At 41.2% G+C, this 25,992-nt stretch overlaps 1 protein-coding gene and 1 long non-coding RNA gene across 17 annotated transcripts in view; one reads left to right on the top strand and one right to left on the bottom strand.

Annotated features, from left to right (window-relative positions):
- LOC103786356 (uncharacterized) overlaps positions 1–3,524 on the top strand; it is a 44,082-nt gene extending 40,558 nt beyond the window's left edge. For all 8 annotated transcript variants that reach the window (XR_004672254.3, XR_008625816.2, XR_004672253.3 and 5 more), the window contains one exon: positions 896–3,524. This is a non-coding gene — a long non-coding RNA (uncharacterized LOC103786356). The remainder of the gene's footprint in view (positions 1–895) is intronic.
- PACRG (parkin coregulated) overlaps positions 1–25,992 on the bottom strand; it is a 640,692-nt gene that overhangs the window by 87,987 nt on the left and 526,713 nt on the right. The gene's annotated exons all lie outside the window — the stretch shown is intronic.

Raw genomic sequence — 25,992 nt, 5'->3', positions numbered from 1 at the left:
GGTGGGGGTGCTGCCCGAGTGGGGATGCGTCAGGGGAAGCGGGAGGGACGAACAAGGAAGGAGACAGGGGCGTAAAGGATCACAGGCAAAGAGAAGGGTTTGCGCAAAGGCCCTGCGGTAGGGGAGAGTTGGATCTGTTCAGAAGCAGAGATGAGTCCGGTGGAGTTGCAGGTGGGGTGGGGAGAGGGGTGTCTGGGGGAGGCTGGACAAGCAGGCAGGAGTCAGGTGATGCCGGCCCTGAGGTCCCTGGGATGGGTGGTCACCTTATTCTAAGGGCCAAAAGGAGGCCAAGGAAGGCTCAAGTGGACCAGTGCATGACTGATTTTGAGTCGAGGCTGCTGTTTGGACAATATTTGATGGGTGTGAAGGTCAATGGCTACGGCACTGTCCCAGGCAATGTGATGATAGTGGCTTGGTTTAGGGTGGTAGAGAAATGAAGACCTATTTTGGAAAATTAAAAAACAGCTAGAACATAGTGTTGAATTTGATAAAGTGAGAGAGAGGGATACCTGTATTTCTCTTGTGCGAAGGGATAGATGGCAACAGCTTTAGCAGGGGCAACAGCGGAGGACAAAGGCTTGAGTAGACAGAAGGGCAGGAATTTGCCTTTGGACACATGAAGGCCGAGTCCCTGAGAGGCATCAGAAGGGAGGCGGGGGGCGGGGGTTGGGGGCGGCTCTGGACATCCGGAACTCAAATACCATCAAGATGCTGGAAGAGCACTTATATGATGTCATGTGTTTCAATACCGGTTTTATTTCTTGCTTTAAAACATCTAGAATAAGATGGTTTTAAAAATCTAAAATAAAAATATCTAAAATAAAATAACATTAATCTGTTAAACACACTATGAGCTTTAATGAGCAATTTTCTAATAATCACTCACATCTCCCAGTTCCTAGTTCAAGGCTCTCTGCCAGACCACTGTTCTTCAGCATGTGCGTGGAAGAAATGCATGCCCGTGAACTCTGTGGGGCCAGAGGGCAGTGATACCGGCTGGAACGGAAGATGACTCCCCTCTAAAGGAGCTGACAGTCTGGGACTGAGGTCAGAACGTCCAGCAGCTGCTGGCCTGGCCCCGGGCTGGCAGCAAACTCTCTGAACCTTGGCTTGTTTTTATGCAGGATGGCAAGAGGGACAAGATAATCTTCCAGATAACCTACAGTTTTATAATTGTATAATTCTTTGGATTGCAATAATTAAAAATTCAAAATAAATCTGTTTATTAAACCCTATTTAATTTTTTTTTTTTTGAGACAGAGTTTTGCTCTTGTTGCCCAGGCTGGAGTGCAATGGTTTGATCTTGGCCCACTGCAACCTCTGCCTCTTGGGTTTGAGTGATTCTCCTGCCTCAGTCTCCCAAGTAGCTGGGATTACAGGCACGCACCGCCATATCCAGTTAAGTTTGTATTTTTAGTAGAGATGGGGTTTCACCACATTGGTCAAGCTGGTCTCAAATTCCTGACCTCAAGTGATCTACCGGCCTTGGCCTCCCAAAGTGCTGGGATCACAGGTGTGAGCCACCGCATCTGGCCTAAATTTGTTTTTATTGGAAAAACCTAACACATTGATTTATCCGTAACATTGTGTTTAAGACATCCTAATCTGAAAAACATAATCTTAATCAAATTGCATATCTATTTCTTTGTTCAGGTTTGATCCCTAGTTCCAATCTTTTTGGATATATAATTGCTGGCTACAAGTTAGAAGGACTGATTCCTTCATTGCAATTTCCACATCTTCGAGTTAAGCGCTTTTTGGAAATCATCAGGAATGTTGTGTTCATGGCTGGAAAGCTCAGACACTAAAATACACATCTGCCACAAACCAGAGTCAGGAAAGGTCATGTCTGTCTCTTTACATCCACATCACCCACATTTATAAACTGAGTGTATATTACAGATATCCTTTAAATTAATCTAAAACTTGATTTTGATTTTTTGCATGAAAATTATCATGTCATATAGTAATGTGCATAAATGCTCAAAGTGATTTTTAAATTATACATACACAAAAGACACAGAATGCCAAGAATCAGTAGTAAAAAACATTCAAGAGCTTCTTTTTTTAATAAAATGATAACCACTAAAATTTACATGTTTACACAAAATTTGCCCCAGTGGCAGGTCATTGTAACAATGGATGCAAAGGCTTTCCTTGTAGAAGGGCTTGGTGATTGAGCAATTTGGGGCCATGTGTTTGCAGAAAGAAATTGTTGCTTCCCATTGTTTTTTATGTCTAAAAGAAAGTGAAGAAAAGTACACACTGGATGGTGTAAGTCTTGTCATGGCTAAATCCAAAACCTTTAAGATGAATTTCTTTTCTTTTTTTTTTTTTGAGATGGAGTTTCACTCTTGTTGCCCAGGCTGGAGTGCAGTGGTGTGATCTCAGCTCATTTCAATCTCCACCTCCCAGTTTCAAGTGATTCTCCTGGCTCAGCTTCCCAAGTAGGTGGGATTACAGGCGCACACCACCATGCCCAGCTAATTTTTTGTATTTTTAGTAGAGATGGGGTTTCACCATGTTGGTCAGGCTGGTCTTGAACTCGTGACCTCAGGTGATCCACCCACCTCGTCCTCCCAAAGTACTGGGATTACAGGCCTAAGCCACTGCACCCGGCCCAGATGAATTTCTTTTGATAAAGAGATAAGAGAAATAAATATTTTTGTAGGGGGTAAATTGGAGACACAGGAGGTAGCTTTTCAGTCAAGACTTCTTGACCAAGGACTTCATTTAGATTTTCACTTTTTGGTTCTAAGAGCACAGATTTGACCTGCTAATTACTTGGTGGGGTGGGAAAATTTCTTTTTCTTAAGTCTGTGTGTATATTAACATTAGCATAATTTGTATATCACCTCAAAGTCTTTGACTTACAATGAGCGTAACTATGGTGAAACTTTTCTTCTCTGGTGGCTTACTTTAAATGTCTTAATATTATCCAAATGCTTTATTCAGTGAGGAAAAGAAAATTGCACTTTTTTTCAAGTGACCCAAACAATAATTTTAAAAAAGTTCTGAATATTCAAATTAATGCTTCTATTTCTATTGATTTAATCTACATTATTTTTAAAGATTCTTGAAAAACTTGATCTGCTTCTTGTGCACATGATACTCATCTGATTTTATCTTGAACATTTAAGAGATTTTGTTTTAATAAGAAAGGAAAGAATGCTGTCAAGATATCGGTTAAAGTTAATTGAATTTGGAATGCATGCCAAAATTGGGTGGGCCTCATTCCTTTTCCTATGCTGTTGAATTACTAGATCAAAAGATTAGCTCAATGTAGCCTGCCTCATATACACTTATTTCAATTATATATTATTACTCTATGAATTCTGAATTTTGCTTAGAATTGGTAATTATTGAATATAAGATGTTTAAATTTTGTCTTCATAATGATAAATTTGAAGGTTCATTTACTAGAGATCTTGCTATAGATTTCTACTTCTGAAATTAAATGAAATTAAATGTACACTATCTAGATTTCATATAGCAAAAAAAAAATTCATCTTGATTTTTGGCTATTGTTATTTTTTAGCAGTTGTACGCCAATGTTTTGATCTGGCCTTACTGTCCAATGTATTTTACATTGTGTTGCAAGCTTACCCTTTCTAAGGTACAGCTCCAGCCATGCCAGCTGCTGCCACCCCACTTCCATCCCATGCAGATACCTTTGAGGACTGTGCTGAGGCAAAGTCTCAGATCTCTCCACAGGAGCCAAGGGCTTCCTCGATGGCAATGATCTGCTCTTCCTCACTCCTGAGGGTGTTTTTCCCAGTAGCCTTGCTGCCGTGTCCTGAGCCCTGCCTCCTCTGAACGTCCTGCTCTGCACCCCCAAGCTCGCACCACCACAGGTCCCCAGTTGTGGCTCTTGAGCTGGCCCCACCTCTCCACCGCTCCAGCCCAGAGTCTAGTGCCTTATGTTTGCCCACTTGTGCTTGCATTGGCTTCTGCACCTGGAGCATCCCCCCATCTCTGGATGTACAAAGCCTACCCATCCTGCTCATCTCAGTTCAAATGATACCCTTTTCATGATCTGACGGGAAGGAGCATCTTCTCTTCCATTCCCTCCTTGGTGATTTTAATTCTACTTCTCATGACATCATTTCCTGCCATAAGTTGTGGTTTACATGTGTTATAAACCAATGTTTGTGTTCCCCAAATTCATATGTTAAAGTCCTAACCCCCAGTGTGGCTGTATCTGGAGATGGGACCTCTAAGGAAGAAATTAAGTCCAAACGAGGTCAGATGATCTAATAGGATTCATGTTCTTATAAGGAGGCGCCAGAAAGCTTGCTCCTGCTCTCTCCCTGTGCACATGCATCCAGGAAAGGCCATGTGAGTGCACAGTGAGAAGGTGGTCACCTGCAAGCCAGGAAAAGAGCCCTCACCAGATACTAAATTGGCCGAACCTTGATCTTGGACTTCCTGTCTCCACAAATGTGAGATTATACATTTTTGTGGTTCCAGCTGCTCAGTCTCTGGTGTTTGGCTATGGCAGCCCAAGCAGACTAAGACAACATGGGATAGATGGGATCTTCTCATTTAGAGTGAAGACCTTGAAATGAGTGTTCATTGAACATTTGCCTTTGTTCACCACACTGCCTGGCTCTGTGTGTGCCTATGGGGTGGTGCACAGTATAACCCCTACCAGCTCAAGATGCAGTGAAATCCAGGCAAACCCAAAACTGTTGAGACAGCCCAGACAGGTGGGGCCAGCTCAAGAGCCACAACTGGGGAACTGTGGTGGTGCTAGCATGGGGGTGCAGAGCAGGACGTTCAGAGGAGGCAGGGCTCAGGACACGGCAGCAACAACACAGCTTCTAGAGGTGGCAGACTCACCCCCTAAAGTGATAACTCCACATCCCATGCACACAGCATGAGCTGCTAGATCTGGGAGGATGGAAAGGAGACTGAGCAGAGGCCATGCAGAGTGGAAGTGGAGCAGAGATGCTTGGTGAAGGAAGGGCCAGCTGGCCGGGTGGCAGCAGACCTGAGCGAAAACAATCTCTGCCTCTGGAGGGAGGGCTCACTCAGAAGCTTCCAGTGCAAAGGATGAACCTCAGGACAGACCAACAGATCCCAAAACAAGGATGCGCAGTGCAGGCTGAGGGTGGATGCCCTGCTAGGTTGATTTGGGAAGATAATTCTTCCCAGGTAATTCAATAACATAGGAATAATCTATCTTCATGGAGTTGACTCTCCTTCTCTCAAGCAAGCTCTTTCAATTAGCTGGAAAATATGACTTATGTGATAGTGAATAATTTGAAACAAAAGCCAGCATAGCATTGATATAATAAGAAAAAAATACAGGAAAGAGTAGTGAAAATTATTAGAGGAAGGATATTCACACATACTCACAGACACAACTGCCAAGAAATCTCTTATTGAATATTAAACCTCTGATTGAATTCAATATTAAGAGCCCTTAAAGCAAAAACACAAGATCTCAGGGCACAGACAGCAAGACTACTGGAGAAAATGAAAAGCAAGTTGACAGCACTCAGGAAAGAGCTAAAAGAATAATAAATCATAGAAATGGAAATCAAATTGAAAGGACAAAGGAAGAATTGCACTAGGGAAAACTTGGTAAACAGATAGATGCTAGAAATTAGAAAAATTAAGCAAAGTCAAATTGCAATAGGGAATGTAAAATGATTGAAGATCTATTCAACACAGTACTGGAAGTCCTAGCCAGAGCAATCAGACAAGAGAAAGAAATAAAGGGCATCCGAATTGGTGAAGAGGAAATCAAACTGTTGCTGTTTGCTGCTGATGTGATGGTATACCTCGAAAACCCAAGACTCATCCAAAAAGCTTCTAGAACTGGTAAAGGAATTCAGCCAAGTTTCAAGATACAAAATTAATGTACACAAATCAGTAGCTCTGCTATACACTAACAGCGACCAAGCTGAGAATCAAATCGGGAACTCAACCCCTTTCACAAGAGGTGCAAAAAGAGAAAACTAAATACTTAGGAATACACCTAACCAAGGACATGAAAGACCTCTACAAGTAAAACTACAAAACACTGCTGAAAGAAATCACAGATGACAAAAACAAATGGAAACACATCCCATGCTCATGGATGGGTAGAATCAATATTGTGAAAATGATCATACTGCCAAAAGCAATCTAGAAACAAAGCAATTCCAATCAAAATACCACCATCATTCTTCAAAGAAGTAGAAAAAACAATACTAAAATTCATATGGAACTAAAAAGGAGCCCACATAAGGAAAGCAAGAATAAGGAAAAAGAATAAATCTGGAGGCATCACATTACCTGACTTCAAACTGTAATGTAAGGCCATAGTTACCAAAACAGCACGGTACTGGTATAAAAATAGGCACATAGACCAATGGAACAGAATAGAGAACCCAGAAATAAAGCCAAATACTTACAGCATACTGATCTTTGACAAAGCAAACAAAAACTTAAAGTGGGTAAAGGATACCCTATTCAACAAATGGTGCTGAGATAATTGGCAAGCCACATGTAGAAGAATGAAGCTGGATCCTCATCTCTTACCTTATACAAAAATCAACTCAAGATGGATCAAAGACTTAAATCTAAGACCTGAAACCATAAAGGCTCTATAAGATAACATTGGAAAAACTTTTCTAGACACTGACTTAGACAAAGACTTCATGACCAAGAACCCAAAAGTAAATTCAACAAAAACAAAAATAAATAGATGGGACTTAATTAAACTAAAAAGCTTCTGCACAGCAAAAGAACCAGCAGAGTTTACAGACAACCCACAGAGTGAGAGAAAATCTTCACACTATATACACCTGATAAAGTACTAATATCCAGAATCTACAAAGAACTCAAACAAATCAGAAAGAGAAAATCAAGCAATCCCATCAAAAAGTGGGCTAAGGATATGAGTAGACAATTCTCAAATGAAGATATACGAATGACCAACAAGCATATGGAAAAATGCTCCATATCACTAATTATCAGGGAAATGAAAATCAAAACCACAATGCAATACCACCTCACTCCTGCAAGAATGGTCATAATCATAAAATAAAAAAATAATAGATGCTGGTATGGATGTGGTGAAAAGGGAACAGTTTTACATTGTTGGTGGGAATGTAAACTAGTACAACCACTAAGGAAAACAGTATGGAGATTCCTTAAAGAGCTAAAAGTAGATCTATGGTTTGATCCAGAAATCCCACTACTAGGTACCTACCCAAAGGAAAAGAAGTCATGACATGAAAAAGATACTTGTACATGCATGCTTATAGCAGCACAATTTACAATTGCAAAAACATGGAATCAGCCCAAATGCCCATCAATCAACTAGTGGATAAAGATAATGTGATATATATATATGTCTATTTTGTCTATATATGTATACATATATACATATACATACTTTGTCTATATATGTATACATATATACATACGTGTATATATACGTGTGTGTGTATGTGTGTATATATATATATATACACACATACACACACACCATGAGATACTACTCAGCCATAAAAAGGAACGAAATAACGACATTCACAGCAACTTGGATGGAATTGGAGACTATTATTCTAAGTGAAGTAATTCAGGAATGGAAAACCAAACATCATATGTTCTCACTCATACATGGGAGCTAAACTATGAGGACGCAAAGGCATGAGAATGATACATTGGACTTTGGGGACTCAGGGGAAAGGGTACGGGGTGGCGAGGGATACAAGACTACACATTGGGTACAGTGTACACAGCTCAGGTGATGGGTGCACCAGAATCTCAGAAATCACCACTAAAGAACTTATTCATGTAACCAAACACCACCTGTTCCCCAAAAACTATTGAAATAAAAAAAATTGTAAAACATTAAATAAAACGATGAAAGATAAAGTGAGAGGTAGAGAAGACAGGCATAGAGATTTTAAAAACATGCATACTTGGAGTTCCTGAGGAGAGCGAATACACTGAAACAGAACGAATATGAAAATATTTCATTAAAGAAATTATTCTTGAAATAACTGAAGACTTGAACCTGTTGTTTAGTCAGTTTGAAGTGCTATAACCAAATATCTTAGACTGGGTTATTTGTAAACAACATAAATTTATTGCTCACAGTTCTGACGGCTGGGAAGTGCAAGATCAAGGCACCAGCAGAGTCATTGTCTGGTGAGGGCCTGTTCTTCATAGATGGTTGCTTCTATGTGTCCTCACGTGGTGAAAGTGCAAAAAGGGCTCCCTCAAGCTCATTCTCTAAGGGTGTTAATATCATTCATGAGGGCAGAGCCCTCATGATCTAATCACACCCCAAAGGCCTCACTTCTTAATACTTTGCGTTGGACATTAGATTTCAACATATGCATTTTGGAGTCACACAAACATTCCAACCACGGCAACCCACATATTGGAAGAGCACACCCTATGTCAAGGAAAACTGACCCAGAACGATCAACACCAGGTAGGAATGAAGGGTTAGAAGCTGGTCTGTACCTCATCCTCTCTACCCTGAGGATGTCTGGGGAGAAAGGAAGGAAAAGAGAAATGGTCACATCGAACCTAGGGGAAACAAAATGAAGGAAAATGCCAATTATTGGATATACCTTGTGCTGTTTCATGATTGAAAGTAATACCCTATTTTAAAGCCAGGCTCAGTGGCTCATGCCTGTAATTCCAGCACTTTGGGAGGCCGAGGAGGAAAGATTACTTGAGCCCAGGAGTTCAAGACCAGCCTGGCCAATATGGCAAAACCCCATCTCTACAAAAAAATACAAAAATTAGCCAGGCATGGTAGCACTCGCCTGTAGTCCCAGCTACGTGGGAGGCTGAGGCAGGAGGATCATTTGAGCCTGGAAGGTCAAGGCTGCAGTGAGCCAAGATCACACCACTGCATTCCAGCTTGGGTGATAAAGTGAGGCTCTGTCTAAATAAAACAGAAAGAAAGAAAGAAAGAGAGAGAGAAAGAAAGAAAGAAAGAAAGAAAGAAAGAAAGAAAGAAAGAAAGAAAGAAAGAAAGAAAGAAAGAAAGAAAGAAGAAAGGAAGGAAGGAAGGAAGGAAGGAAAAGAATAATAAAAAAAGAAAGCAATACTCTTCGCACATCACCTGGAGTCCTCAGCTGCTCAGCCGGGAACAGTGTCCCAGTGTGGCAGGAAAGGACTTGAGGAGCTGCATTGACACTTTGACTTCATGCTTTCCCCGTCTCTTGCAGTTACTATGTCCTTTGAATTACTAATAAGGAGGCAGGTCTAATTCTTGAGAGCTTAGTTGGAAAATCTGATCCTTTATATTATCTCACAAAGCCATATCCTATGTTACTGAATTTTAAATATAAAGAAAAATAATTGAACAGCCAGACAAAAAAAGACCAAGTCACTTAAAAGGGAGAAAACTTATGTTGGTCTCAGAATTCTCCACAGCTACCTTCTAGGTCGAAGGACAGTAGAGAAATATCTATACAAACCAAAGGAAATAAAATATGTCAGAAATTTTAGATCCAGTAAGACTGTTCTTCAAATAAAAAGTCTAAAGGCAAACAGTTTTGAAAAAAATGTGACATTTGGGAAATATCATTTCTTGCCTTTATGAGAAAATGACTAGAGGACAATACTCAGGCAACCTAGCGATGACAAAAATGATCAGTGCTGAGTGTTGAGTATATTTACTGAAGAGCTAAGATGAAAACAATGTGGGTGGCAAAACAGAACATACATATGAAAAGCTTTGGTAACGTAGAAATGATGCTGCTAACAAAAAAATAAGAGGAAGAAGGGAGAAAAAGATGGAAAATAGAGTTCATTTGCTGCTGCCTCATTTGCAATAGTTGGGTATTAAAGAACATTATTTTAAGCAGATATATCAAATAATAGAAAAATAAGGGCTGGGCATGGTGGCTCATGCCTGTAATACCAGCACTTTGGGAGGCTGAGATGGGCAGATCATTTGGGGTCAGAAGTTTGAGACCAGCCTGACCAAAATGGTGAAACCCCATCTCTATTAAAAAGACAAAACAAAAAACAAAACTAGCTGGGTCTGGTGGTGCACGCCTGTAATCTCAGCTACTTGGGAGGCTGAGGCAGGAGAATTGCTTGAACTTGGGAAGCGGAGGTTGCAGTGAGCTGAGATCACGCTACTGCATCATTCCAGCCTGGGCAACAGAGTGAGACTCTATCTCAAAAAAAAAAAAGAAAGAAAGAAAAGAAAAAGAAGTACATTTAACAGAAGGAAAGGTACATACCAAGTAACTTGATTTTATTTTAACAACTTTTACATCAAAGAGGAAGTACAGTCCCAAATTATAGAACGAATAGAAAACAACAGAATGGTGATCATTAAAAAGTCAGGAAACAACAGGTGCTGGAGAGGATGTGGAGAAATAGGAACACTTTTACACTGTTGGTGGGACTGTAAACTAGTTCAACCATTGTGGAAGACAGTGTGGTGATTCCTCAAGGATCTAGAACTAGAAATACCATTTGACCCAGCCATCCCATTACTGGCTATATACCCAAAGGATTATAAATCATGCTGCTATAAAGAGACATGCACACGTATGTTTATTGAGGCACTATTCACAATAGCAAAGACTTGGAACCAACCCAAATGTCCACCAGTGATAGATTGGATTAAGAAAATGTGGCACATAAACACCATGGAATACTATGCAGCCATAAAAATGGATGAGTTCATGTCCTTTGTAGGGACATTGATGAAGCTGGAAACCATCATTCTCAGCAAACTATGGCAAGGACAAAAAAAACAAACACTGCATGTTCTCACTCATAGGTGGGAACTGAACAATGAGAACACTTGGACACAGGGCAGAGAACATCACACACCAGGGCCTGTTGTGGGGTGGAGGGAAGGGGGAGGGATAGCATTAGGAGATATACCTAATGTAAATGACGAGTTAATGGGTGCAGCACACCAACATGGCACATGTATACATATGTAACAAACCTTCACATTGTGCACATGTACCCTAGAACTTAGAGTATAATAATAAAAAAAACCAAAAAAAAAAAAGAAAACAACATAATAAAGATACTGCATATCAGAAGTTATGATATGCCACTAAAATGCTCAGAGAAAAATGCATTACTTTACATTTTAATTTAATTAACAAGTAAGAATTTAAAAGGAATTAAACTAACTCAAAAAGTTAGGCAAGGAGCAACAAAATAAATGGAATTAAATCATAAGAAATTTTAAAAGCTGAAATTAATTAACTAGAAAACCCAAACAGCAGAACTACAAAATAAGTCCAAAAGATGGCTTTTAAAAGACAAAAATGTAGTGAAATATATGAGCCAATATCTAATTTAATCAAGAAAAAAAATGGAGAACGTGCAAACAGGAAATATCAAGGGGGGAGGAAAGTAACAGAAAATTAAGAAAATTAAAAGAAACACAGGACATAAGTTTGTTTAACTCTGTGCAAATACATTTGAAATTTGGATAAATTGAACAAATTTTTAGGAAAATATAATAAGTCAAACTGACCCTTGAAGAGGCAGAAAATCTAAAAAGTCTTATTTCTATGGGAAAAATACAGAAGGTTATCAAAAAGCTATTCTTGTCTAATCAAAAAGAAAAAGTCGCTAGGTCGAGACATGAGAATACCACAAATTAAGTGCTTTTTCTAGAGCTTAGGGAAACAACAACAACAACAACAACGACGACGACAAACAAAACAAAACAAAAAAAAACCTTAAGATTTTTTTTCTCTGGAGGAAGTATAACACTGATACTGAATGACAAACATTTTAGAGAACAAACAATAGACCAATGTCACTTATGAAATCCTTAAACAGAATATTAGCAAAATAAATCCAGCCACATATCAAAAGAATGATGCATCATTACCAAATGTTTGTTTCAGAAATGTAAGGATGGTTCATTACTATGAATTCTATTCATACATTTTATCATACCAAGGATATAAGTAAAAAATATTATGATCATTTCCGTGGATGTTGATAATGCACTGGACAATATTTAACAACCATCATTGATAAAAACAAAATACAAAGAGTGAAATACTGCCTTTATAAGTTAAAATATATCTATCTCAGTCCAAAAGCCAGCACCCTGCTTGGTGGAGACATATCATAAATATGCTCAATAAAGTTCCACCCTCACCAGTATCTTCACTGTTATTTAACATTATACTATAGAAAACAGTCAATGCTATTACAAGAATTACACAGTGCTATTACTATAGGAAATAGTCAATGCTATTACAAGAAAAATAAATTTGAGGTAAAAAACTTGGGAAGGATAAGGTAATATAGTCACATTTAGGAGGATGTAAATTTTCTAAAATTTACACCTGGAAAACCTGAGAATTAACTGAATAAACAAACAAATTCAGTAAGGTAGTAGGGTTGAAAATTAATACACAGGCCGGGCGCGGTGGCTCACGCCTGTAATCCCAGCACTTTGGAAGGCCGAGGGACGCAGATCATGAGGTCAGGAGTTCAAGACCAGCCTGACTAACATGGGGAAACCCCGTCTCTACTAAAAACACAAAAATTAGCTGGGCATGGTGGCGCATGCCTGTAGTCCCAGCTATTTGGGAGGCTGAGGCAGGAGAATCACTTGAACCTGGGAGGTGGAAGTTGCAGTGAGCCAAGATTGGGCCACTGCACTCCAGCCTGGGTAAGAGAGCGAGACTCCATCTTGAAAAAAAAAAAGAAAAAGAAATGAAAAGAAAAGAAAATAAATACACAAACTTCAGTAGTTTTTATATGACCTATATGAAGAAAACTTTAAAACACAGTTGATGGGCCTGTAAGACAGGAGCAAGTGGAAAGTCACATCATGTTCTGGGATCAGGGAAACTGAGCATTACAAAGATAGCAATTCTACTTAAGTTAATTTTTACATTTAAAGAGATTCCAGTAGAAATGCCAGGTTTTTAATTGTAATTAGACATATTGGTATCAAATTTCATATGTGAAAATACACAAGCAACAACTGCCAGGAACATTCTTTAAAAGACCAATAATCGATGTTTGGAGTGGATAAGAACTACCAGATATTAAAATATGCAGGCAAACATACATACAGGAATTTAATTGATATACATGTGTCATCTCAAACCAATAGGTAAAACATGAACTATTTAATAAGTGATGTTGGGACACCTGATGTTATGATTTGGATTCATACCTGACACCTTGCATTAGGATAATTCCAAATGAATTCAAATATAAAAGTAAAGTCACAAAAGATCTAGGCAAGTCCCTTTATAAACATGAATTGGGAAGGCCCATCAAACTATGGCTCAATTTCCAGAAGCAATGAAAAGAAAAAGATTCATTCAAACCTGTGATGGTTAATATTGAGTGTCAACTTGACTGGATTGAAGGATGCAAAGTATTGTTCCTGGTGTGTTTGTGAGGGTGTTGCCAAAGGAGATAAACATTTGAGTCAGTGGACTGGGAGAGGCAGACCCACCCTCAATCTGGGTGGGCACCATCTAATCAGCTGCCAGTGTAGCCAGAATAAAAGCAGGCAGAAGAATGTGAAAAGACTAGACTGCCTGAGTCTTCTGGCCTTCATCTTTCTCCCATGCTGGGAGTTTCCTGCCCTAGAACATCAGACTCCAAGTTCTTCAGCTTTGGGACTCTTGGACCTTTGACCACAGACTGAAGGCCGCACTGTCAGCTTCCCTACTTTTAAGGTTTTGGGACTCGAACTGGCTTCCTTGCTCTTCAGATTGCAGACACGTCCTATTGTGGGACCTCACCTTGTAATCATGTGAGTCAATACTCCTTGATAAACTCCCCTTCATATATTCATCTATCCTATTAGTTCTGTCCCTCTAGAGAACCCTGATTAATATACAACCAATTCAGAAGTTTGCTACCATTTTCTATTGGAGAAGATTTAGGGAAATCGTCACTCTCATATCATTGGTGTTTTATTTTTATTTGTGGTGATTTTGACAGAATCTTTTCATTTTTATGTAATCAAATCTATCTTTTCTTTGGATTTCTTTCTTTATGTTATATTTGCCCATATTGTATTTGGGCTTTAAAAAAATGGTTTCAGGCTGAGTGTGGTGGCTCAGGCCTGTAATCCCGGCACTTTGGGAGGCAAGGAGGGAGGACTGCTTGAGCCCAGGAGTTTGAGACCAGCCTGAGCAATATGGTGAGATCCCTTTATACAAGAAATAAAAAAAAAATTAGTCAGGCATGGTAGCATACACCTTTAGTCCCAGCTACTTGAGAGGCTGAGATGGGAGGATCCCTTGATCCCAGGAGTTTGAGACAGCAGTGAGCTATGATTGCGCCACTGCACTCCAGCTTGGCAACCAAATGAGACCTTATCACTGAAATTTAAAAAAAAATTCATTTTATGTTTTACATTTAATTTGTTAAGTAAGCCATATGTATTTTTAAGTTTTCATGATGATGTGAGACAGGTCCTAATAATTTTAAAAATATTTTTTCCCCAGGGAGTTAGCCTGCCGACCTAGACCTCCTATGAGATGATCTTTTATTTTCCCAGTGAATTGAAATGCTCGCTTTATAAAATATTAAATACTTTAAAATTATTCTTGGATTTATTTCTGTTATACTGATCTGTCTATGCTATTGTTGGGGCCACACATTTTTAATTACTGTTGTTTTAAATTTATCTTAATATCTGGTGGAGGAAATGCCTGTTCTCTCTCTTCTTCCTTTCTTCCTTCCTTCCTCCCTCCCTCCCTCCCTTCTTTCTTTCTTTCTTCCTTTCTTTCTTTCTTTCTCTCTCTCTCTTTCTTCTTTTCCCCTCAGTGGTATTCTCACCCATTTTTTCTTTCATATGGATACTTGAATCACTTTTTTAAAGATCCATAAAAGCCTCCCATTGGCTCCTTAACTTGGTGGGGTGGGATATCTTTACCATATTGAATTGTAACAGTTGAGTTTTTTGCTCACAAGAAGTGGAAACTAACTTCAGATAACTGGAACATAAAGAGAACCTACTGGAAAGGTAGGAGGTAGCGAACTGAATCAAAGAACAATGTGAAGAACCAGGTCTCAGAAAGAGGCAGGAATTTGGGAAGCTCCATGGACACAGGTGGCATGATGTAGGGGCTATCTACAGAACCTGTCAACCAGAAGAATCGTCTCCAAACATTTTCAGCCCTTTGACCCTCAGTCAAGCTTCAAGTCCCCAGGCAGAGCCCAGCTGGCCTAAGTTGGGCCAAATGCTCACCTCTTGGCCAGGGATGGGAAGGGCTCCTTGGCAGGCCCACCCCACTGAGACTGTAAAGAGAAACTAAGCATGTGTTACCAGGTGCTGGATGGGCAAAACCAACAACATGAGTCCTTCCAGCCAGGAGGATGTGTGCCTCCATTTGTTCCAATCTTTTGTATCTTTCTCAGATGGTTTCTTTCACAGAGGTCTTGCAGATGTCTTACTAAGTTTACTTGGAGGAGTTACCCAGTTCTTGTTGACACTCTTGATAGGATCTTTTAAAAACTGACATTTCCAATTGGCTGTTGCTAGGATTGAGACAATATCAGTAAATATTTTAATCCATTTGCCAGATGAGAAGGCTGTTATAGAAAGTTGCATGTAATTTGAAAACCTTATAACCACAAACTTAGGAAGAAGTCGGAAGCACATCATTTTGGTGTTTCCACCCAGGCCAGCAGCACATGGGGTCCATGGTAAAGGAGAAACACAGAGCAAGAAGGAAGCTACAGGGAGCCACTCAAAGAAAGAAAAACATAATAGCAATCCAAATTGAATTTCCTGCTTTTCAAGGAGGCATGGATAAAAATAAAACACAAATGAATATTACATAAAAGCAGGCAAAACCATGACCTGGAAAGATTCAGAATGAAATCAGCAAATATGATGTTATAGCTGATAGAACCATAAAACAATTGGGAAAAAAAGTAAGGATTTGGCCATCAGAAAAAGTATGAACAGCAAACTGACCGTTTAGGGCTTTCTTATGAAAGAAAAAAGCTAATATTCCTACTATAGTGTCAGAAATGTGAAGTAATAAATTATATCACATTAGTAAAAGATTTATATTTTTGAGATTTTAAACTGTAAGTTGTTTGGAAGCTTACATCCTACTATATTTCAATACTTTCTTTTTTTTTTTTTTTTTTTTTTTTTTGAGACAGAGTCTCGCTTAGTCACCCAGGCTGGAGTGCAGTGGTGCATTCTTGGCTCACTGCAAGCTCCGCCTCCCAGGTTCACGCCATTCTCTTGCCTCAGCCTCCCGAGTAGCTGGGACTACAGGCGCCCGCCACCACACCCGGCTAATTTTTTTTGTATTTTTAGTAGAGACGGGGTTTCACCATGTTGGCCAGGATGGTCTCAGTCCCCTGACCTTGTGATCCACCCGCCTCGGCCTCCCAGAGTGCTGGAATTACCAGCACTGTGTGTGTGAGCCACCGTGCCAGGCCAATTTCAACACTTTCAAAGTATCTATAATGTACTTTTGCTTTTCTGTTAAATTTTATTCATTTAAATTAATGTGCTAAATTTTTATGGAAGCTAGCTAAGTTTTTCTTTTGAAATTAATGTTTTCTAAAGCCACATATTGAAAATATCAACATCTTATCTGTTAGTTATAAATTCTTCTCAGAATTAAAAGTAACTCATTTGGGTGTTACTTTGTTTTATTTCTCAGATCTGGCAGTGCTGAAAAGCATGAGAAATATCAGAAAGTGAGCCATTGGGAGAGAAAGACTACATTTATTTGAAATTAATAATTTATTAGGGACCGTATGGGAGTTTCCTTGCTTAGTAAGCCTTTACTCACAGAGTAAATTGTTTAAATGTGACAGGGGATTTATATGATTGTTCTAAGAATAAACCATTTTATGACACCTTAGAATAGGTTAGAAGATCTGCACATATACATAGAATTGATATGCAAAAATACTTTTTAATCTAACCTTTGAGGCAGGTCATCTGTAATGTCTCATTAATAAAATTTGACTTATAGTAGATACTTCAAAGAAACAAATGGTACTTTTTAAATGTTTGATGACTTATGCTTTTCATTAATTGAATGTAGCTTTTTGTAGAATTGGTGTGAAATATTATGGTCCCACTGGATATGACTGATCTTAAAAATACTTTAGAAAACCAGGACTTAGAAGCAGGCTGCCTTCTGTTCTCGTATGTTGGCTCATTTCTTGACTAAACAACCGCTGAATAGTAGGCACTTAGTAGGCATTCAATAGTTTCTTGGTAAATAAATGAGCCAAGATAAATCACGCAGTTAGGAAGAGGCGGGGACTCGTCACTGATGGGACTGTGCTGACAGTGAAGCCCAGAGCTCATGGAAGAATGCAGGGGTCATTTGTGGTCCCAGGATGAAGAGCTCTGCCTACCCAGCACCACCGAGTGGCAGACCCCCTCTCCCAGTGTGAAAGCTTCAGGAAGAGCTTAGTTTACGTGGCGCACTTTTCCCTACAGTGACTTATCCAGAGTACTGCCTCAGCATCAAGCTCCTGGGGTCTTTAGTACCCTCTGCCTTTCTGCTTTCATGCCCCTGGCCCTGGTTCTCTGGCCAGGCTCTGGGCACGCAGCTTCCTCTGTGACAGACGTGTTCCATGTTGAAGTTAAGCCATTTGATGAGGGGCTCACTATACATTTGGGCAGGAAGGAAGAACGTGCTCATAAAACTGGTGCTGCCCGGGAAGAGGGAAGTTTGCCCAAATCTTGTGGCCACGGTCTAGAGCAGGAGCCTGATATTTGACAGCTGGGATATCAGCCCCAGCCTGGCTCTCCAGCCCTGGGCAAAGCATCCACTTCTCTGAGCTTCCAGTTTCCTCATCTGTCAGATGAGGGTCACATAAGCAGTCAATCTGTGGGCTGTTTTGAAGATTGAGAGGTAATAAATGCAGAAGTCACAGAATTTTGTCTTGCATAGAGTAAATGATCAATAAATGTCAGCAAAAAAATCAGGAGAAGGAGGTTAGATGAGCATGAGAGACTACAGAGTTTACAGAAAGCTCTCTTAGACTCAAGATCCTGGCCCCATCTGGCTTCTCCCACACATCTGTTCCACACATTTCTCCAAAGTTCCATCCCTGTCCTGACAACACAGACCAGGAAATTCAGATTCACAGAAAACCAATAATTTAATCTAAGTCCTCTTGCTGGACAGTAAGTCAGTACAATTCTAAATGGACTCAAAATTACCGCTCCCCTCTATTTCATTAAATTCCTAAGCCACAGTCCATTTCCTCTTTACGAGGTATCCTATTTACCGGTATTATTTACCTATAGTCTTTAAAATCCAAATCCGGTTTCTGATTTTACAGTATTTTTATCTGTTCTGAAAGAATAAAGAATGGACATTTCCACTTCCCATTCACAAAGTTTGTAATTGGTATTTCTAGCCATTTTGACAGCATAGGTAGAAAAATTCACCAATAAGTGAAAAGAATTTATTTTTATAATGGCTTTAACATATTTCAATCAAACACAACTACTAATTCAATTAAACACAAATGACTTTTTAGGAATTGGTCTATTACTATTTGTCTTATGAGAAGATAATTGGAAAGTGTTGACAGAATGAATTTAATGCTAAATAGTTGGAGATGCACCAACATCCATTTAAATTTATGGATCAAATTTTTATTTGCAGAAGTGAAATGTACAGTAGTCAAAATATTAGATTAATTTTTGACTCGGAATTATGGTAAATGCTCAATATAAAAGTTTAGGTGTTTATTTTCTTTAATCACTAAAATAAAATCCTGATGTAATATTTAACCTCGATCATTAACATGTCAACTAGCTACTTAGAAATTAACTGTGGCTTTAAGGGAAAGTAGGAAAGTTGGTACTGCTGAAAGAATTTAAGGAATTGCTCTTATTTAGCTTATTTCTAGGATGGAAATATTAAGAATTTAATAGGTGGGACAATTGGTTTGGTTAGTAATAACAAATAATAATAACATCAGCTAACACTATATGCTTATTATACATCAGCGACTACTCTATGCATGTATATTAACTCATTTAATCCTCACAACAATCACCGAAGGTAGTAATTAATATTATCCTCACTTCATTCTGTGCTTGGAGACTGTATTTACCCACATTTCTTCCATTAAAACAAATACCCACGGGCCCGAAGAGTGCCCCCCACCCCCTTCCCTGGAGAAGAAGGGAGCCCGGGCATTCCTGACGGGCACTGGAGGAACACCTGTCACTGTCAGCCTGCAGGCCCTCCTCATCCAGGGAAAAGGATGCGGACCAGAGGGGGCCTGTACACAGGTGATGGAGCCCCCCACACCAGGACTGACTGAGAGGCAGCTTCCTGTAAGCCTATCAGGGTCGGAATCCCTATCATTAGTCGGGAAATTATCTACAACATACTATCTTTAGAGCCCACTCATTCGCACATGCCTGCATTCATTCGTTCATGCATGTGTTCATTCACCCAGCAGGAGTGGAAGCCGGCTCTTTACTACAAGCTGAAAATAGACAAATAAGATAGAGTACTGGTCCTCAAAGCACTTTCAGCTTAAAAGCAAACCATCCATTGCTAGGATCTATCACCATAAAATTATCATTCCCAGCTTACTAGTTTATCAGATTTGATAGCGTTCCTTGGCTTGGGGCAGAGGCCATCCCTCCTAGGTAGTTCAGGCCTTTATCACCCCAGGCCTACATACTTGCAAAAGACTTGTTTCTTAACCCGTTTTTCTGTGCACAGTTGCCAGATTGGTTTTGGCAGAGGCAGCTTCTGCCTTGTCAATTTCAGGTGTTTAAAGTTGGCAGCAACCCCTCCGTCCTAAGCCTAGAGGTCATCTGCAGTTTGTCCCCAACTCTCTTTCACCCCCTATTTTCCAACCAGCGGAAGCTCTGCCCTCACCGTGGATGTACCCTGCAATTTGCCCTCTGCCCTTGCACTCACAGCTCCCCTCACCTCAGCTGCCCCACCAATCTCTGTCTAGGCCCAGCCCAGGTCTTGTTTCTGGGCGGCTTTTCTCAACCACACCTGTGACCGCTCTGTCGCCCTTGAACGACTTCGGCCGGCACCTACTGTTTGCACGGGCCGAGTGCACACAGTGTCCCCTACTGCTGGCTTGTTTTGTGCTCACACTTTTGTCTCCGGCAGCACAGTGTGAATAGCCCAGAGCAGTGTGTAGAGCAGTGCGCAGTGGATGCGGAGTGACTCTGAGGGACGATGGAGCTCGGGAGGCTGGTGGGGTCTCCCCTGGATAAGCAGGAGATGCAGAAAGTGTACGGTGAGATGGAAATCAGCCTTGCCCAGTGCAGAAACAAGCATTTCCTTTCACCAAAATCCAGGGAAGGAGAGCTTCCAGAGGTCCGGCCTTATTATTTAATTACAACTCTGAATGATTCGACGTGAGAAGTTACGTTCCCCGATGATCTAACAGTAGGAGTTGAGTTCTCAGCTATTTGAGTTTGCATATTGCACTGTCTGGATTCTGGGTATAAATTGGGGCAAGTTTCCTTCTCTTGACTCTCAACTCCCTCAAGGATAAAATGGGTTAAAGGCACACTGGCAGAGGCTGGGGAAATTAATTCAGATTGCTGCATTCATCAAGAAAAACACTTTGGAAATTGCAAAATATTTACCTCAACAAAAAAGCACAAAAATGGTGTGTTAGTATTACAAATGAAGTCACAACCTGGCTTTCTCAGTGCTATCTTTTGTTTCTAAAGTAACGTCAGGCTTCTTATTTATCCATGTTAGCAGTGCCCTTTATCTAAAAAATATGTAAATCCATTTGAATTAATTTCCTGTAATACCACACGAAACAATAATCATATTAGTACCATTCATAATGTACTAATAACATTAACATAATTGCATTCAAATATAAAATTGCTAGGTAATAGGCTTTTCATAAACTGTTTCAGTGAAAATGTGATTTTTAACCTGACTGTGGGTCTTTGGTTCCAGATATTGTCAGAAAAAAATTCTGCCTAATATGAGAGTTTCCCACAGCTTTTGCCTGCAGAGGAGGAATTATAAAGAGCTTTTGTGATTGAGAAGACGAGGGTGTTCAATAGTCACATATTTCTGCACAGACTTGACCTTTCACTGTAGCTTTCTCCACAGCAGGGTCTGGTCCTTGGCGCACAGCGTGTTCTGTACGTGCTGACTCAGGGGACAGAAACACGGAGGCTGCGGCCGCCACGTGATCCTTAGACTTCTGTACCAAGTCTGTGAGGGAAGCTCTTGTGAGCAAGCTAATGTTTCTTTCCTGAGTAGCAGGTCAGTTAGCCTGTTCAAGTCTAGTTGGCTCACAGACAGTTGCAGAATTCTTTCTGGACTCTCGGGATGGGAAGGGAAGGGTTCTCAGCCCCTTGGCATGACGATGCAAGTCATGGGTTTGAAAGGCCTCCTGGGGCCCGGGGCTGTAACATACCTGGCCCCAGTTATCAAGTTAAAACTCAGGGCCTTGAATCTAGTATGTAAATTTATTTATTTTTCACAATTGCAGACAAATTTATATATTACTATTATTTTTGAGGGAGAGTCTTGTTCAGTTGCCCAGGCTGGAGTGCAGTGGTGTGATCATAGCTCACTACAGCCTCAGCCTCCTGGTCTCAGGAGATCTCCCGCCTCAGCCTCCTGAGTAGCTGGGACTACCTGGGCATGCGCCACCACACTGGGCTAATTTTTTAAATTTTTAGTTGACATGGGGGTCTCACTATGTTGCCCAGGCTAGTCTCGAACTTCTGAGCTCAAGTGATCCTCCCGCCTCAGCCTCCCAAAGTGCTAGGATTACAGGTGTGAGCCACTGCACCTGGCCTAAATTTGTATTTTGTGCAAGCCAGTGATCCATTTGTTTCCTGATAAAAATATGATGAAGTCAGAGACTGTTATAGAACCATGAGCTATGGGGCAAGTCTGTAGTGAAATTAAGTAAAGGGGAGGGAATAATTGGAATGCCGATGGCCATGTCTGAGCATCGAGATCAACCACAAATCATTCTCACAAGCACATGTCAATTTGTGATATATTATTAGATCTGAAAAAAAAAAAAAAAGAGATCATGTTGTAACTGAGTAGATCAGAGTGATTCGCTTTGATCAGATATTCCAGTCTTGCCGGATCATTATAAAGCCAACCTGAATTTACACGGAGATTTTCTTCCTACTGTGCTCAAAACACAGATATATATTCCCCACGCCTGTGATCCTCCCAGTGACCCGATGAGGTAGGCAGAGAACAACATAATCTCTGCCTCTTAAATAAGCTAATTGCGTTTGAAAGTACTTTTAGCACTTTAGAACATAAATAATATTCCAGGGCAGAGTTAGCTCCCCTTTCTTTCTCTGAAATTCAGAATGGCACAGTAGAGCTGCCAGGACTACTGAGTAACACGACGGTGTGAAAAACAAAAGACAAACAGCTAAAAGTCTTGGGCCAGGGCTGTTTTTCCAGCATTTTCTGCTTTGCCCTCTACTTTCATATAGTTTAGAATTTATTTTAGAATGCACAGAATACATCTCTATATATTTGTGGTCACCTTTTCCCCACATTTTGGAAATAGCAGCAATAGACAATATTGAACACAGAAGCTACTGATAAACGCAAAAGAGGTTAATTAATTAATATAGTTGTCCCACCGTATTCCTGGGGGATTGGTTCCAGGACCCCAGGTGATCCTAAAATCCACAGATGTTCAAGTCCCTGATACTAAATGGTGCAGTATTTGCATATAACCCCTGCACAACCTTTGGTATCCTTTAAATCACATCTATATTAGTTATCATATCTAACACAATGTAAGGCTATGTAAATAGTTGTTATACTTTATTGTTTAGGGACAATGACAAGAAAAAATTTCTGTATATGTTCAGTACAGGCATATTTTCCCCCCAAGTATTTCAGATCTGCATTTTGCCAAATCCACAGATGTGGAGCCCCCGGCCAGCAGGGCTGACCAGCAGGGCCGAGTGTCCTGCCAGTGCCTGGCTCAGCATAGCATAAGCACTGAGTTAAGGAGCTCATGGGTTTGAGGGCTCATTCATTCAGAAGCTGAGAACTTTCTTTGGACCAAATTGCTGCTGGTGATAATGGGAGGCCAGCAAGGAGGGTATGAGGGAGAGTGAAAATCTCAGGACAGTGAAAATCCAGCACCTCAGGGGGTGGGGGGCAAGGGGAGGGAGAGCATTAGGATAAATACCTAATGCATGCGGGGTTTAAAACCTAGATGACGGGTTGATAGGTGCAGCAAACCACTATGGCACATGTCTACCTATGTAACAAACCTGCACTGTCTGCACATGTATCCCAGAACTTAAAGTAAAATTAAAGAAAAAGAAAGAAAAGAAAATCCAGTGCCTGCCTGGCATGATGACAGGCAGCTAAGCTGAGGGCAGAAGAGGCGGAGATCAGCTCCAGGCTCAGGAACATGGGGAGCCAGGAAGACAGAGGGAGAAGGGAAGGAGATCTCCCGATGGGACTAACAATCCTGGAAAACAACATTTTTTTTGTATTGATGTCGTGGCTGTTTTTGGAAGGATTCGAACTCTGCTTGGAATGGCAAGGTCTCCACCAGTACTGATGCTTTAAGGTTTTGCTAACGATGACAATGGATCCATAGATAGGTGATTTTCCATATTAAAAAAAAAAAGGTCCCTAGATTCGAATAGCATCTACCTTACAGACATGGTCCTGAGACCCTGGGAGAGGTGCAGCTGGCCAACACGCTGTGTCCCCACAGGGAACGAGCATGGAAGGGTTAAGCAGCAGTGTTCCCTGCCCAGAAGAAGCAGTGTTCTGTAGCAAGTATTTTAAATTCAGCTGCTAGAGCGGGAGAGGAAGTTGGAGACAGGAAACCATCTCAGAACAGTGAGCGTTTAAATAACGAGGGCAGCGGATTGTCTTCTGTTTCTCAGCCATCCCAGCAGTATTCTTTCCCTGTCTCTACCCAGGGAAGACCACAGGATCCCACTCCCAGCCTCAGAAGACATTTGCATAACACATTTACATTTGAAGGGAGCCCACAGATTGGCAACTCCCGAAGCTTCAGCTAGGCACGGTTTTCTACAATAGCAATTAGGAACAGAAATAGAATAACAATAGGTGTAGAAATACAGTTGCTGAGCTGTGGGTAGATGAAGCAGAAAAATCTCTGCGTTTTAAAGCCCGAACTTTGAATAATTGCAGAGTGGGAGACTAACTGGCCTTTGTTCTTTGTGTATGGGCTCTGAAGCCTAGAAGAGACCAAACCAATTTGGACCAACGTGGGAGCTGAAGAGAGCTCCCCTCGCAGGAAATGAAGCGGCCGGGTTGGCATCAGACCAGGAGAGACCAAGGCAGAGCCCATGCCAGCGATCGCTGAAGGGGCTGCTGAGGTGCTGGCTGGTGGCCCAGACGGCAGTGAGCAGAGCTCCATGGAAGTGCTTGGGGACTGGACGATGCTGCAGGGAAAACCCCAGGAAGGGAAGGGGGATGAGAGTTGGAGTGAGATCTGGAGGCACCAAGGATAAGCCAGGGGCTGGGGCTTGGAGGGGCGGGATGGCCCTCGTGTGCCCTGGGGCACCCTCATCAGGACATCAGGAACACACAGGCACACACCCTCTTCCAACTCTGAAACCAGCACATCCTCAGAGGACCGGACCTTAGCCTGAAGCAGCTCCTCAGAGAATCCTGTTCTCCTTCCTCCATCAGCTCCACTGCCCGCCCCTCATCCCTCAGCCTCTGGGGGTGGAGCGGGGCAGATGGGAGGTCTCCTATAGTCCTAGCGATCAACCCTGAGACCCAACCTGGAGAAGGCAAGGAAAGGGGCCACAGATGGGGCAACATGGGAAAGACCTGGGTGAGGGAACAGCTGGGAAGGCGTACTGTAGAGAGATGAAGGCTAAGACCTTATAGTCAGAGTGAAGGATGTCAGAGCTTAATATTTCGGGGTGAGGTCCTCCTGAGGTCCAAAATGAGGCTGAGGCTGTGGGTCTGGATGGCTGAAGTGATGCCCAAATGACCAGTGGAGCCGAAGAGGTCAAGGAAGAATTCGGAGCTGTCTTCCGTATGGACACCAGGTCACCTCGGATGACAGAGATGGAGGCTTCTGGGCCAGATGCTAGAATCAGTATGGTTCAGTGGCTGAAGAGGTCAGCAGGTGACACAAGTGAGAGGGACACAGGATGATACCACTAACTGGCCTGAATGTTAAAGGAGCAATGGGGTTCTACACGGTGAATGGGGATAATTGTTAGGAAGTGGCACTGGGGAGCATGGGGATTCCAGAAGAACCCTTTCCAATCTCTCCCCATAGCAGTTATTAGCCAGTCTTAGCATAGAACATCATGTCTTCTCATGCTTTTGCTGAATGTTGTTAGTTGCTGGGTGTTGAGTCAGTGTGGCATGTTGAAAGGAGCACGGGGTTGGGATCAGGACTCCTGAGTTCAAGTTCTGTCTGTGCCTGTCTTGGTTGCTTAATGACCTTATGTAAATTCCTATTCTTGTCAGGTATCAGATTCCTCATTTGTAAAAATGGGTCTAATAATGCTGCCCCATGACCATTGATGTGGAGACGATTTATGAACTGCAAAATCTGACACAATCTACAACTTTGTGTTGTTAGTTCCTCGGGGACAAGAACTATTTGGAACCACACCAAAGCATTAGTGATTATTAGAGGCATTTCATAAACACATTTTTATCATAATGATGTTGATACCGAAAGCTAGTGCTTTTGCCAGAAGTGTTAATAAAAATTGTTGGTAGCCAGTTCTCCAAGACCCTCTCCCAAGGTGTCATAGTTCTTACGAACATTATAATATGAGAATGTTGATTTTTTTTTTTTTTTTTGAGATGGATTCTCGCTCTGTCACCCAGGCTGGAGTGCAGTGGCGCGATCTCGGCTCACTGCAAGCTCCGCCTCCCAGGTTCACGCCATTCTCCTGCCTCAGCCTCCCGAGTAGCTGGGACTACAAGCGCCTGCCATCATTGCTGGCTAATTTTTTGTATTTTTAGTAGAGACAGGGTTTCACCATGTTAGCCAGGATGGTTTCGATCTCCTGACCTTGTGATCTGCTCGTCT

The sequence above is a fragment of the Pan paniscus genome, chromosome 5, assembly GCF_029289425.2.
Source record: "Pan paniscus chromosome 5, NHGRI_mPanPan1-v2.0_pri, whole genome shotgun sequence".
Lineage (NCBI taxonomy): Eukaryota > Metazoa > Chordata > Mammalia > Primates > Hominidae > Pan > Pan paniscus.
Note: the sequence above shows the minus strand (reverse complement) of the source record. Positions and strands in the feature narration are given on the sequence as shown.